At 30.6% G+C, this 13,805-nt stretch overlaps 1 pseudogene across 1 annotated transcript; it reads left to right on the top strand.

The window, feature by feature from the left end:
• The first annotated feature begins 276 nt into the window (after nucleotides 1-276).
• On the top strand, nucleotides 277-7,174 carry LOC114937219 (uncharacterized; annotated as a pseudogene). The gene is made up of 3 exons (XR_014925761.1): nucleotides 277-485; nucleotides 5,613-5,830; nucleotides 6,231-7,174. The product of XR_014925761.1 is annotated as an uncharacterized LOC114937219 (transcript).
• Nucleotides 7,175-13,805: the final 6,631 nt, after the last annotated feature.

The raw sequence follows: 13,805 nt of genomic DNA, 5'->3' as shown, positions 1-13,805 counted from the left end.
GTCTATAGTACAATATAATGCAAACAATAGAACGAGACCTGAAAATTACAAAAGAAAATGAATTTTTTCTTACTAATAAAGAAGCTAAACCAAAAAATTCCAGGGTACGGCCGAAAAAATATCGTTGTGGAAACACGATTAAAAGATAAAAGAAATATTTATTTTATCTTTTTTCTTTGTCCTTACCACTTCTTGATACATTTGGTCATTCCTAGTTTATGGCTGTCTATGATACACTAAGCCTTGTGCGTTAGTGCATAGAAAATCAATCGAGTCATTAAAACAAACTCAAACTGCAAGTTGTTTTTATATTGTATTTGTGTTTATTATATATATTTTTGTCGCATAAATAATAGTTACGATAAAGGATTTGCTTACCGAGATTATTTTAATAACTTTGAAAAACGTAACTATTAGCTAGACGTCGAGAATTTTAGTTGCACGTGCAAGCAATTTCAGAGGTAATTTCAGAGCAATGCTTAAAGGTAAGTTTTTCTATATATAAACTTTTTTGTTTTTTTACTTGATGGACACATCCTATTTAAAAAAAGGCATGTGACGCTTTAATTGTTGCCGTTTTTCCGTGATGCCGATTGGTTCTTTTAATGCACTCAGTTCATGTAAAAAGATATCTGTAGACTTAGTAATTATTTATATAAATTTTAAATAAATTTTCAAAATTATTAATAGCAGTCACTGGTATTTAAATAGAAGTTGTAGAAATTAATCGACCAAAAACTAGCAAGTAAATAATTTATTTAGCTCGACGACGTTTTGACCACGTGATTGTGGTTCTTATCAAATTCTTGTACTTATCATGTTCTTATCGCTAGAGAAAACATCTTTGCCCACTTTTATAATATTATCTAGTTTTTTCGGCAACCTATATCTATAACCTATAACCTATAATATAGAACCTACCCAGTAAGCAAAAAATCATTGCTACTACGTTATTATTCTTATCAAGTATATAGTTTTTAACATTGTATGCAACATCATTATGAACAAACTTTGACATCGATTTAGAGGTTTCGGTAATGTTGAAATTAACGTCTTTAAAATAATTTAATTATATTTTCAGCAATATATGTTACTAAATAATAATTTTAAAACATTTATAAAACGTCAGTTAAAATATTTTTTAGAATATTTATTAATAATATTTTAAACATATATTTTTAAAACATTATATCATAACGTTTAGAAAATTTATATATAATTATCATTATAAAATGTTGATTAACTCGAATTATTACATTACATAAATTTCATAATATAAAAAAATAATTATACCAATATTTCAGTCGGTAAATATTTCATCTAATAAAACATTTTCCAAAGAAAGATCGTTGAATGTAAAATATGCAGTTGGATTGATAGTTTCATATAAGCATAAAATAAGCGAAACTAGACATATTGTTACCACTGGTGTCATAATTGCATGGCACAACAAATATGAAGATGGACTTTGTTACGGTGATGTTTATTATTATGGTATTCCGCATCTCAGTAAGATATATGTACTTCGAATTATTTTAAAGATAAATGTATGCAGAAATATAACGTCAAGAGAGATGATTGAAGAAACCATACTACATTTTATTAACTGATAATGACGATCTGTGTTATGTTTCTAAATGTACAATTATTATTTTAAATAATTTATATTACTTAATTTTAATAAATTCTGTGATATTTTTATTTGTATTATTTGCATTATACAACACAGTGTATTCATTTTTTATAATTATTTTTTATTTTAGGCGCTATACTGATGTGTACCTTGAAGTGGATCAATAATTCAGCGATTGGAAGATTTTTCTATAAATTCGAAGGTATACTCATTATGTACCGAATAACTTAGTAGAAAAGTATTATCTAAACGATGCCGCAGTCCTTCGCAAACTATTGAGAAGAAATGATAATACTTTAAGTAATATTGACTTATAATTATAATACTTTGAATAGTACAGAAGTATGATTCATGCGTCTCTTCTTTTCGACGAAGAATAAATTAAAAGCCGGAATAAAATCCAGAAATATTGATTGTCCTTATCTCATGGAAAGCAATAAAAAACTATTAAGACTTTTTTGCATAAGATATAAAATTCTTCTATATGATACACCAAATAAATATATGTAGAGCGGTTTAATCTCTGACAAATGACACAGGTCAGAGAATATAAAACATTAACATAGAATTTTCAAAAAAATATGTATTAATAATAATAAAATTATATTTAAATATTTACACTTGCACAAACTTATGTATTCACTTATAAAAAATAAAACATTTCTTTAAAGTCCGAAAAATAATTGCTGCCTTTCTTTCATGATATTAATTGAATGTTTCGCTGTGAGAAACTGTCATATTTTATATATTGTACATTTCAATTTTTTTATAAACAGAACAAATATGATTAAAGTATATAATTATATAAATATGACTAAAGTATATAATTATTATGATTATGAATATTATCAAAAACACATAGAAAGACATATTTGAGAAAGTTTAAAAATAACTAATTGTTGCAAGAATAAAACAATTCTAAAATAATATTAAGGAAAAAGAATTAATAAAGTTGTAATAAAAATAATTTAGGTGCAGGCAAAAATTATTATTTTTGGACCTAGATAATCCATTGTTTATAGTATAATGCAAATAATAGAATGTGACCTGAAAATTGTACAAAAAAATGAATTATTTTCTATTCATAAAGAAGCTAGGCCAAAAAATCTCAGGATCCGGGCAAAGCAATATCGTTCCGGAAACAAGTGTGAAAGATAAAATAAATATATGTATATTATATCTTTATTCTTTGTCCCTTCCATTTCCTGAAGCATTTGATCATTCCCAGTCTATAGCTGTCCTCGATACACTAAGTCTCGTGTGTTAATGCACTGAATATCAATCGATTAATTAAGAAAAGCTCAAATTGCATGTTGTTTTTATATTGTATTTTGTTTATTATATATATTTTTGTTGCATAAATAATAGTTACAATATAGGATTTGTTTACCGAGATTATTTTAGTAATTTTGAAAAACGTAATTATTAGTTTGACGGACGTTGAGAATTTTAGTTTCACGTGCAAACAATTTCAGATAATATGCTCAGAGGTAAGTTTATCTATATATAAACTTTTTTGTCATTCTACTTGATGGACACATCGCATAAAAAAGAACTGCAAAAATTTGGCAAAAAATATATTTATAAGACTTTACGCAAAAAAATTGCCTTTTGAAGCATTTGAAATATATGAATATTCTGACATTTGAAGAACTTTTTATTGACTATACTGATAAATAAATCCTTTTCTACGATTAAAGTAATTATAAAAACGGACCGCGTTAGCTATGATTGCATATATAAATCATATAAAAATAAAAAAATTACAGTTTTGTTATCGACTTCTTTGTGTCAGTTCGTAACAATACTTATTTAATAAAAAAGTTCTGCAGTTTGTCTGTGCATGAAATATAGTATACGCGGTAAGGATAATATGAAGAATTATAAGTAAACGATTAAAAGTGAGATTGCAGGTTTAATAAAAAAGTTATATATTAAAAACGTTTTCACGCGTATGTGTTGTATACGTGCATATGTTTAGATATGTGTGGTGCTAACCAATCATATGTATATGTGTATAGGTGCATATGTTTAGATATGTGTGGTGCTAACTTATCGGAATTTGGCCGTCGCTCCGGCATCCTCTTAAATACAAAAAATATTACAATCAAGAATATAAGAATTGATAGTAAAGAATAAAGTACTAATACATGATTAAAATATTACTCATATATCGCGATAAATCTAGGCGTGTGTGATATAAACATTACAATCAATCCAATTAAAAATGATACGGATTTCCATAACAATATAATAAAGTATTGAACACTGAAATTGTATTCCGGCATGCAAGGTACAAACTAAACGAAAAGGAACGATAAGAGAGCAAAAATCATTGTGTGCGTATAACAAAGATAAATAAAGAGTAGGCACTATAGTAGTTATAAAAGCGAAGTGATAAAAATGTGTCATATTATCTAGAGTAAATTAGATAACTTAAACACACCACGGAATTTTATTTCATTGCACAAGCACGTTTAAAATAAATCGTTACTGTGATGCATCGTTGAAAGACGATGTGTGCAGATCGAGCATTCTATAAGTACTAAACTTTATATGATATTAAGAATCGAATAGTATACTGAATTTAACTTGTCTGTGTCTTTCTGTAAATTGATTGAGTCTTTATGCGTTTTTATAAAGATCATTTCCTCAATCTTTTATCTCTTGTAATACGTTTCTGTATGTAGAATGAAGTGAGATTGTTAGTTAAAATCATGATTGAATGTTATATATTATATATATATATATATATATATATACACAGAAAAAACAGTATCCTTGAGAGAATGCAAATATGCTTTGATTCAAGTATATTTTATCCTTATAATAGCACCAAATATAAATAATTTTGGATAAAGGATAATTTATCCTTAAAACAAAGTGCAAAATATTCTTGGTTGAAGCTGAAATTTACTTATAAATATTGCAAGGACAAGTGACAAGTGTGCATCGGATATAAGCGGTACTTTCAAATAAATATAATAATTCTTAGTTTAAATGTGACTAAGTTTGTTTTTACCATATGCGATTTTTAAAACAAGAATATATTTTAAGGATAAAATATACTTTACACAAACTTATTTATTATTAAAGCAAATGAAAATTTGTGATTACAAAGAGCATTCTATGCTTAAATCAATCAAATAGCGTTCAAGAATAAAAATATACTTAAATCAAGGATTCCTTTTTTTCTGTGTTAAAAACTTGTGTTTATAAAAAGGAAAAAAGGTAAGAAAGGAGGTTAAAAAGAGCTTAAATAAGCAAGTTAAAGAAAGTTGGTTCATTTGAATGTGATTTAAGAAATTTTAAAATTAATTTATATCTAGTTATTCCAATTTACAATAGTTTCGCAAATATTGTGTCGTTTTAAAACCTGACTTGATCAAACTTTCGGAATAAAATTTCAACGTGTATTCCGACAATCTATTTTTCAGAATTAAACTAAAAATGTCGTTATACGCGCTTTATTCGTATCTGTCTGACGCTTGTTACTAGTGATATTCGTCTTTCCTTTGTAATCTCAGGAAACATGAATTATTAATAATTTATTCATTAGTATAGTCAACAAAAAGTTATTTAAAAAAAACTAAATATTCGCATTTGATTGGTAAACACATACCTCCGGCATTCCCTTAAGTTAGATGTATTAATTACAGACACTTTCGAAAATGTCGGTGTCAAGAATAAACACCTGAACCGTAGCCAGACTGATCATTTGCTTGTTTTGTCTTTGATAATACATAATAATAGAATATATATAAAATATCAAATAATATATTATATTACAAATATATAATTTAAAATGTAATAGAGAAAAATGGAGAGATATTGCGTGATTCTAAAATAACATAAATGATAATGTAGCGGTGTAAAGAGAGAATCCCAATAATTGCACCTTCGCGAGCGATCAATTACTTGATTGCAGAAAAATTTGGGCAAAGTTTATAAGCGTACGTTTGCGCTGATTCTGTTGCAGATATGAGAATCTTTCTCTTCAACGGGTTTCTTTTACTGGGCTTCGCCGTAGCTTTAGTACCGGATGTCTTCATGGATTCATCGGAATCCGCGGAAATAATGGATCAGGATCCGCTTCCGAATACGTGCCGCTACATCAGATCTAATTCGGTATTGGAAGCGCGATGCTTCCAATTGAGATCGCACGAAATCCCGTTAGATTTGAATCCGGACATACAAGTAAGATTGTCGTTTAAATATATTTTATTTACAATTGCAATAAAATAATTGTTATGTATATTTTTACCATTATAAAAGAATATTTTCTGCATATATATATATATATATATATATATATTGTAAGGATTTTTTAAAATCTTATCTATAATTTGCATAAAATAGAGAAATTTGTAACGAGTTGTAGAAATTCGTGAGACTCCATTTTAATTTTAATTTTTTTACAATAATTATAAAATTATGATTTATAAGTTATAAATAATATTATAATAAAATTTGCTCCAATGTTATATTCTCCTGAAAGTATAAAAACTTTTGTATGAAGCATTCTAAAATGCATTGTTCAAAGGATATTCTGCGTGGATCAATTAAGATTCTCCGACATTCTTCCTCTGTTTGCTAGGTGCTGAATATAACTTAAAATATAATGCACATAATGATTAACGACAGTCTGCATCCATACAAGAAACTGGAATTTATCTATCTACGTGACAATTTCATCTATCTAATCGAAGAGGCAGCCTTTGCCAATCAGCCTTACCTGCAGGTGCTGGATCTCAGGAACAACCATATCAAATTTCTGCCCAAAAGTCTCTTCCAATTACCGTATTATCATACGCTCTATCTCGGCCACAACCAGCTCTACGATTCCATGTTCAAAGTGAATGTCACCTCGCCTCTCAGAATACTGCAGCTGTCCGATAACAGACTAAACGTGATCCCGAACATAAGGACTCCAGCCGACCCTAATTAATCTGAATCTGTCCGACAACGAAATCACCTCGATCAGCACCGAGGATCTGGCGCCGTTCTGCTCGCTAAATGATCTCGATCTGACCTGGAATGATATCAAATTCAACGCGGGCAGCTGCGATTGTCAGACGTTTAATGCCTGGGTAAAGCTGCGGCAGATCAAGATGAAGTCCAAACTTTACAAATGCACCAATTCATCGGCTCTAAACAAGACCTGCGCCAACGTGAGTTTCAGCAATCGGACGTACGAACTGTTTAACGAGTGTTTGGCCATGATACAGCAGAAGATGGAGCCCGAGAAACCTCGATCGGTTTGGTTAATCTTCGCCCAGTGTGTCTCAGTATTCCTCTTCATCGTCTTTGTGACGTTGTTTTGCGTGTACAATTGGAATCGTAAACAGCGCAGGAAACAACAAGAGCAGCTAACGATGATCTACAACACCGAGCTGAACACCGAGCTGCTCCAACAGCAACCTGACGATAATTAGTCAAATAATAGCTAATAGAACATAGAGTTCTGTAAAAAGGGCTGTTTCTGGCGTCGACAATATGCAAGAGTAGAATTTTACATGAGAAGGGCGGGATAAAAGTGTAAACGAGGCCTTATCAGAAATGATCGATCCAAAAGACGTCGAATCGATATTGATCCGATCAATTCGACTTTGATTCGACATCAATACGATGTCGATTTAACTATCATTTCTGGTCAAAAGTTATTTGAGAAATTAACGATGTTTTTGCTATAAGCAAGAGAAAGAAAGAGCGAGAACTGTTGGTGTTTGTTGAAAGAATTAAATCAACAGTAAATTCACAGAGAATTTAATTAAATATATATTTGCGTGTCTAAGTTTGTATCTGATTATTATTAATACATATCGCACAATGTTCAATAAACGTAAGATTATTATAATAGTTCGAATGCTTCTCTTGGCGCAATTGCCATTTTTTGAACAATATTTTACAAATTTTTTAGAAAGAGTTTACTGAACATACATTAGACATTTTTGTCCTATCTAAATATAAGTATATTAATCTTCGCGGAGCTGTCTTCTTCATTGATTGCTTTTGTTTAAGTCTGTTATCTCATTTTTTTCTATTCAGAGTTAGGTGATCTCCAACAATAAGTACTATTAAAAGTTCAACGTATTATTTTCGATATCTCGAGTTTCTGTATATACAATATATTGTATAGCCTTTTGAACAAAGACGTTATGATTCACATAAGCGTTGTTAATTATTATCCAGAAAAAAAAGAAGAAAGTTCCGCGGAGATTGATATATTAAACCCAGATAACACAAAGATGTCTAATGTATGTCCAGTAAAAATTCGTTCCTGGACATTGGGATATTCTTAAACAATCCAAATAAATAAAAATCTCTCCTCAAAGTTAAAAGTCAACCAAACTGGCAATCACTTATTATAAATAATTAGTTGAAATACAATGTTTCGGCTGTCATTGCAGCCCTTTTCAAGTAAATCTATAAAAAGTTACATAAAAATAATTATAATTTTGATACACTTTATCGCTACAAATAATTATACATTCAAATACAAAAATATGCTACATATCAAATTAATACAGTAAATCAAGTTCACTGCAAACCACCAACAATATTCATCATTGTTTTGATGAAGAATGTAGAATTGACAGAAGTAAGCAAGTTTAATAGTTTTTACACTTAAATTATATTTACGTCCGAACTAGAGAACACTTGTTCTCTGAGTTTTTTGGACACGAATGTTATACGGATTGGGGGCAGATTGATGACTAATTAGTTCCGTAAGCCTACGTTTTTAGGCCGATATATAAATTTTTTATCGAATCATCCGATGAGATATAAAATCAGTGTGATCACAAGTTTAGTGGATAGGGTTATTTTACTCGCCGACCCTATGTTTCACGAGGAAAACATTAATATAGTCAAAAGAATTCTTCGTAATAATTGTTAGTCGTTAATGGTTATAAACAAATACATTAACAAAAGACGTAGAATGATTAAATTTGGCGATAATCTTAGCTCATTCAACCAAAATAAATTTGATGCGCGAAATAGTATAGTGTTGCCTTACATTAGAGATTTGAGCGAAAATATTACGCGTTGCATTAATAAAAATGGAATTGTATTATATACCGTTTTAAAAAAATTAGACACACTGATAAAAAGGAGAAAAGATGGGATAGACAACTTAAAAAGAACTGATGTCGTGAATAAAATTGAATGTGCGAATTGTGATTCTACGTATATTGGCCAGACAAAGAGACATTTAGAAACGCACATCAAAGAACATAGAAATAATATTAAAAAAGACACGACATTGCATTTGTTAGTTTGCATTGGACTTGCAACGATCATGAGTTCCGTTGGGATTCTCCGGTGATCTTGCATCAAGAAAAACAAACAAGAAAAAAAGAAATTGCAGTAATGTTTTATATAAAAAAACAACGAAATTTATAAAAGTATTAATTTACATAAAGATACGGAGAATTTTAGTGGGCTTTATGATCGTGTTCTTGACGCTATTTAAATTATTTTTATTTTTATTTTTATCTATTTATTTATATATTTGACTTTGTTATGACGTTTTAGATTGCGAGAGACACATTAGTTTTGTCTCTATTTTCTTAATGCGTTAGTGACTAAGATTCTTGCTAATAGTTAACATCTATTTATTTCTTGCTTACTTCTGTCAGTTCTACATTGTTCATCAAAACAATGGTGAATATTGTCGGTGGTTTGCAGTGAATTTTATTTACTGTATTAATTTGGTATGTAGCATATTTTTGTATTTGAATGTATAATTATTTGTAGCAATGAAGTGTATCAAAATTATAATTATTTATACGTAACTTTTTATAGATTTACTTGAAAAGGGCTGCAGTGACAGCCGAAACGTTGTATTTCAACTAATTATTTATAATAAATGATTGCCAGTTAGGTCGACGTTTAACTTTGAGGAAAGATTTTTATTAATTATTACTGGCGAAACTTAAGGATTATTATCCAATCCAAATAAAATTTATCGGACATTCAATGAACGTTTATTGGATGTACATTAGTCACAACTTGGTACGTCTACATGATGTTCAAAATATAGCCAACTTTGGATCAATTATGAATTGATTTAAGATATATTTTCAATTGTAAATTGTAATTAAAAGTATCAATTAAATAAATTTTGTTAAGTTTTAATTTTTATTATGAAAAATACAATTTATATATGTGTTAAAAAATATTTAGTACAAAATAATATGTAGTTTTTATATAAATTTTATACGATAAACTTTGGTACAGAAAGAACAGCCATTTAATATTACACTATTAATTTTTTAAAACTTAATATTATATATTAATAATTAAAAATAACTTTTCTTATATATCAATAACTTTCATCTAATATAAAAATACATTTTTTAATAAAAGAAATATATATTATATCTTTTTTCTTTTTTCTTTCCCTCTTTCCGAAAGCATTTGGTTATTCTCAAATTAACAAAATTATCAGGAACTGTTTGTCTCAAATCAAAAGACATAGTTTCCAATTAATATTCTAACAATCTGTCAGATTTCAAAAAATTCGCGAAAAAATATTAAATTGTTGCCTGTTTGGCTCTGTGATTTAGTTATATTAAATTAATATATCGGAAAACCGACTACAATATACGTTACTATGTATATTATATAGCTTGTAACATTTACATTACACATATATACATGAGCATATGTTTCTTCATCGTTTCTATATCGTTATTATATTGTAAAAGATATAGAATTCTTTTAATATGACACACAAAATAAATATATGTAGAGCGCTCTAATCTCTGACAAATGACACAAATCAAACAAAATTTTTAAAAAAGTATGCATTAATAATGATAAAATTATTTTTAAATATTTACACACGCAAACTTATGTATTCACTTACAAAAATTAAAACATTACTGTAAAGTCTCGAAAATAATTGCTGCTTGTATTTCATGATATCAATTAAATGTTTTGTTGTGAGAAACTGTCGTACTTAATATATTGTACATTTCAAATTTTATGAACAGAACAAATATGATTTTTAGTATGCAATTTTATGGTTATGAACATTATCAAAAACACATAAAAAAATAATTTTGAGAAATTTTAGAGATAACTAGATTTTGTTGCAGAAATAGATACAATTCTAAAATAATATTAAGGAAAAAGAATTCATGAAGTTGTAATAGAAATAACTTAGGTGCAAGCAAAAATTGCTTATGACGCAGATAATTCATAGTCTATAATATAATGCAAACAATTGAACGAGACCTGAAAATTACACAAAAGAAAATGAATTTTTTTCTACTATATAATAAAGAAGCTAGACCAAAAAATTCCAAAGTACGGCCGAAAAAGTATCGTTGTGGAAACACAAATAGAAGATAAAAGAAATATTTATTTTATCTTTTTCCTTTGTTCTTATTACTTTTTGAGGCATTTGATCATTCCCAGTCTATGGCTGTTCACGATACACTAAGCCTCGTGCATTAGTGCATAGAAAATCAATTGAGTTATTAAGTATAACTCAAACTGCAAGTTGTTTTTATATTGTATTTGTGTTTATTATATATATTTTTGTCGCATAAATAATAGGTACGATAAAGGATTTGCTTACCGAGATTATTTTAATAATTTTGAAAAACGTAGTTATTAGCTAAACTTTGAGAATTTTAGTTCTAAAAAAAAAAAAGGGAAAAAAAAACAACGAGTCCAACAAATGGCCGGAGCACATGGAATCCAAAACATCGAAAAACTGCTGAGGAAAAATAATCAGGGAAAATCCAAATGAGGAGCATTTGGTATTAACGATTATGGGTTACGAAAACGATACCGTAAAAGACTGGGGAAAAATGGGGGGGGCAGGGGGGGGGGGGGGGGGGGGGGGGGGGGGGGGGGGGGGGGGGGGGGGGGGGGGGGGGGGGGGGGGGGGGGGAAGAAACGGTTCGGAAAATGGACAGAATAATGACGCGCTACTCTCACATGCATACGCTCGCGATAAACAAAAACGCGTGAATTCAACGGATAAATTTATGAAACAAAATCAAAGAAAATTTACTGGAAAATGTTTCAATTGCAGCAAAATCGGACATAAGAGCGCAGATTGCCGAATAAAAATAAAACGCGGTGAATCGAATAACAAAAATGACGCTATGACAGCTGTAGTATGTAATACCGAAGTGTCAAAATCGAATGAATGGTTCCTCGACAGTGGAGCGACGCGTCACATGTGTAATGACCATCGAAAATTCTCTGTGTTGAAAGACACAGAACGATCGAAAGTATTTACAGCTGCGGAGCATTATCTAGATTCATCAAGCACAGGCGAAATCAATTTAAAAGTAAAAAATCGCGGCTCAAGAAATAACATAAAACTAGAAAATACAATGTTTGTTCCAGCCTTACGAAATAATCTAATGTCAATATCTACGATCACAGACAAAGGATATAAGGTGATATTCGACAAGGAACGCGCAATAGTAAAACGCAAGGATGGATCCACAGCACTGACAGCGGAAAAGAAGAATCAGCTCTACGTAATAAATGAACCGAACGATCTCGTGATGGCTGCAAGCGAAATCAACGACGATAAAATGGCTCGTTGGCACCAAAGGTATGGACATTTAAATATCGCGGATTTAAAAAGTTTAAAAACTAAAGAAATAGTCAAAGGCGTTGAATTTACAATAAGAACGAACGAATTTTAATGCGAAATATGCGATAAAAACAAAATACATACTCTACCGTTTAAGCCGTCGAAAAGCAGAGAAACTGAAGTATTGAATTTAATACATTCTGACATATGTGGCCCAATGAATATTGAATCCATAGGAGGATCAAGATATTTCGTTACGTTTATAGATGACTGCTCAAGATACACCGAAATTACCATGCTTCGACAACGGTCTGACGTTTTGAAAGCTTTTAGAAATTATAAAAGAAGAGTGGAAAAACTCACTGGACGATACATCAAGAAGTTACGCACGGACAACGGAAAAGAATATTTATCCAATGACTTCAAGAAGTTATTCGAAGATGAAGGCATCTCTAGGCAACTATCGGTTGAATATACACCGCAACAGAACGGTGTTGCAGAACGTGCAAACAGGACAATCGTCGAGATGGCAAGATGTATGTTGCAACAATCGGGGTTACCGCAATCTCTATGGGCGGAGGCGGTTAACACTGCAGCATATATAAGAAACAGATGCCCCACAAAATGCCTAAACAATAAAACTCCACTTGAAGCCTGGACTAACAAGAAACCTTACGTAGGTTTCTTTCGCATTTTTGGAAGCAAGGTCATCGCGTTAAATAAAGGTCCTAAACCCGGAAAATTCCTCCAAAAGGGACAGGAATATGCATTGGTTGGATATTCGGACGAAGCTAAAGCGTATAGACTATGGAAGCCAGGAACGAGAACCGTAATAAAGTCACGCGATGTTAGATTTCATGAAAAAATTCACTCAACTATTAACGACTGGAATAGTCCGACCAAAGTCCCGAATGAATCAAATAACGATGTTAACGAAAGAGAAACACTTAAATATGAAATGATACCGTCGTTAACAAAGATTGAAGAATTGGAAACAAATAAGCAGATGGAAGATGGACATAACGAGCAACTTGAGGATAATGATTCAGAAAACGAAGACGACGAAGTCCCAGAAGAAAATGAAGAAAATAAAAACAACGAATTAAGGCGAGGTCGTGGACGACCCAAATTATTGAAGACCGGTCAGCGAGGAAGACCTAAAAAAATTTATCAACATCATACTTATTCAAACAACGATCCTGTGAATGCAATTGAAGCTACGAATGGAAGTAATCGATCAGCATGACTAGAAGCAATGAAGACTGAATTCAAAATTCTGCAAGAAAATAATACCTGGAGTTTGGTACCGAGACCTGAAGGAAAGAAAATACTCACATGTCGATGGGTTTTCAAAATGAAACGAAGTCAAGACGGAGAAATTGAAAAATATAAGGCGAGATTAGTTGCTCGCGGCCATACCCAACAAAAAGGAATAGATTACGAAGAAGTCTTCGCACCCGTCGCACAATATGAATCCATTAGAGCATTGTTGGCCGCATCCGTAAACGAGAAAATGTACATAGATCAAATGGATGTAGTTTCCGCTTACGTGCAAGGAGACCTCAACGACGAGATTTTCATGGAACAGCCTGAAATGTTCATTGA

The sequence above is a fragment of the Nylanderia fulva genome, unplaced genomic scaffold (genome assembly GCF_048542155.1).
Source record: "Nylanderia fulva isolate GAGA-0341 unplaced genomic scaffold, ASM4854215v1 Scaffold53, whole genome shotgun sequence".
Classification (NCBI taxonomy): domain Eukaryota; kingdom Metazoa; phylum Arthropoda; class Insecta; order Hymenoptera; family Formicidae; genus Nylanderia; species Nylanderia fulva.
Note: the sequence above shows the minus strand (reverse complement) of the source record. Positions and strands in the feature narration are given on the sequence as shown.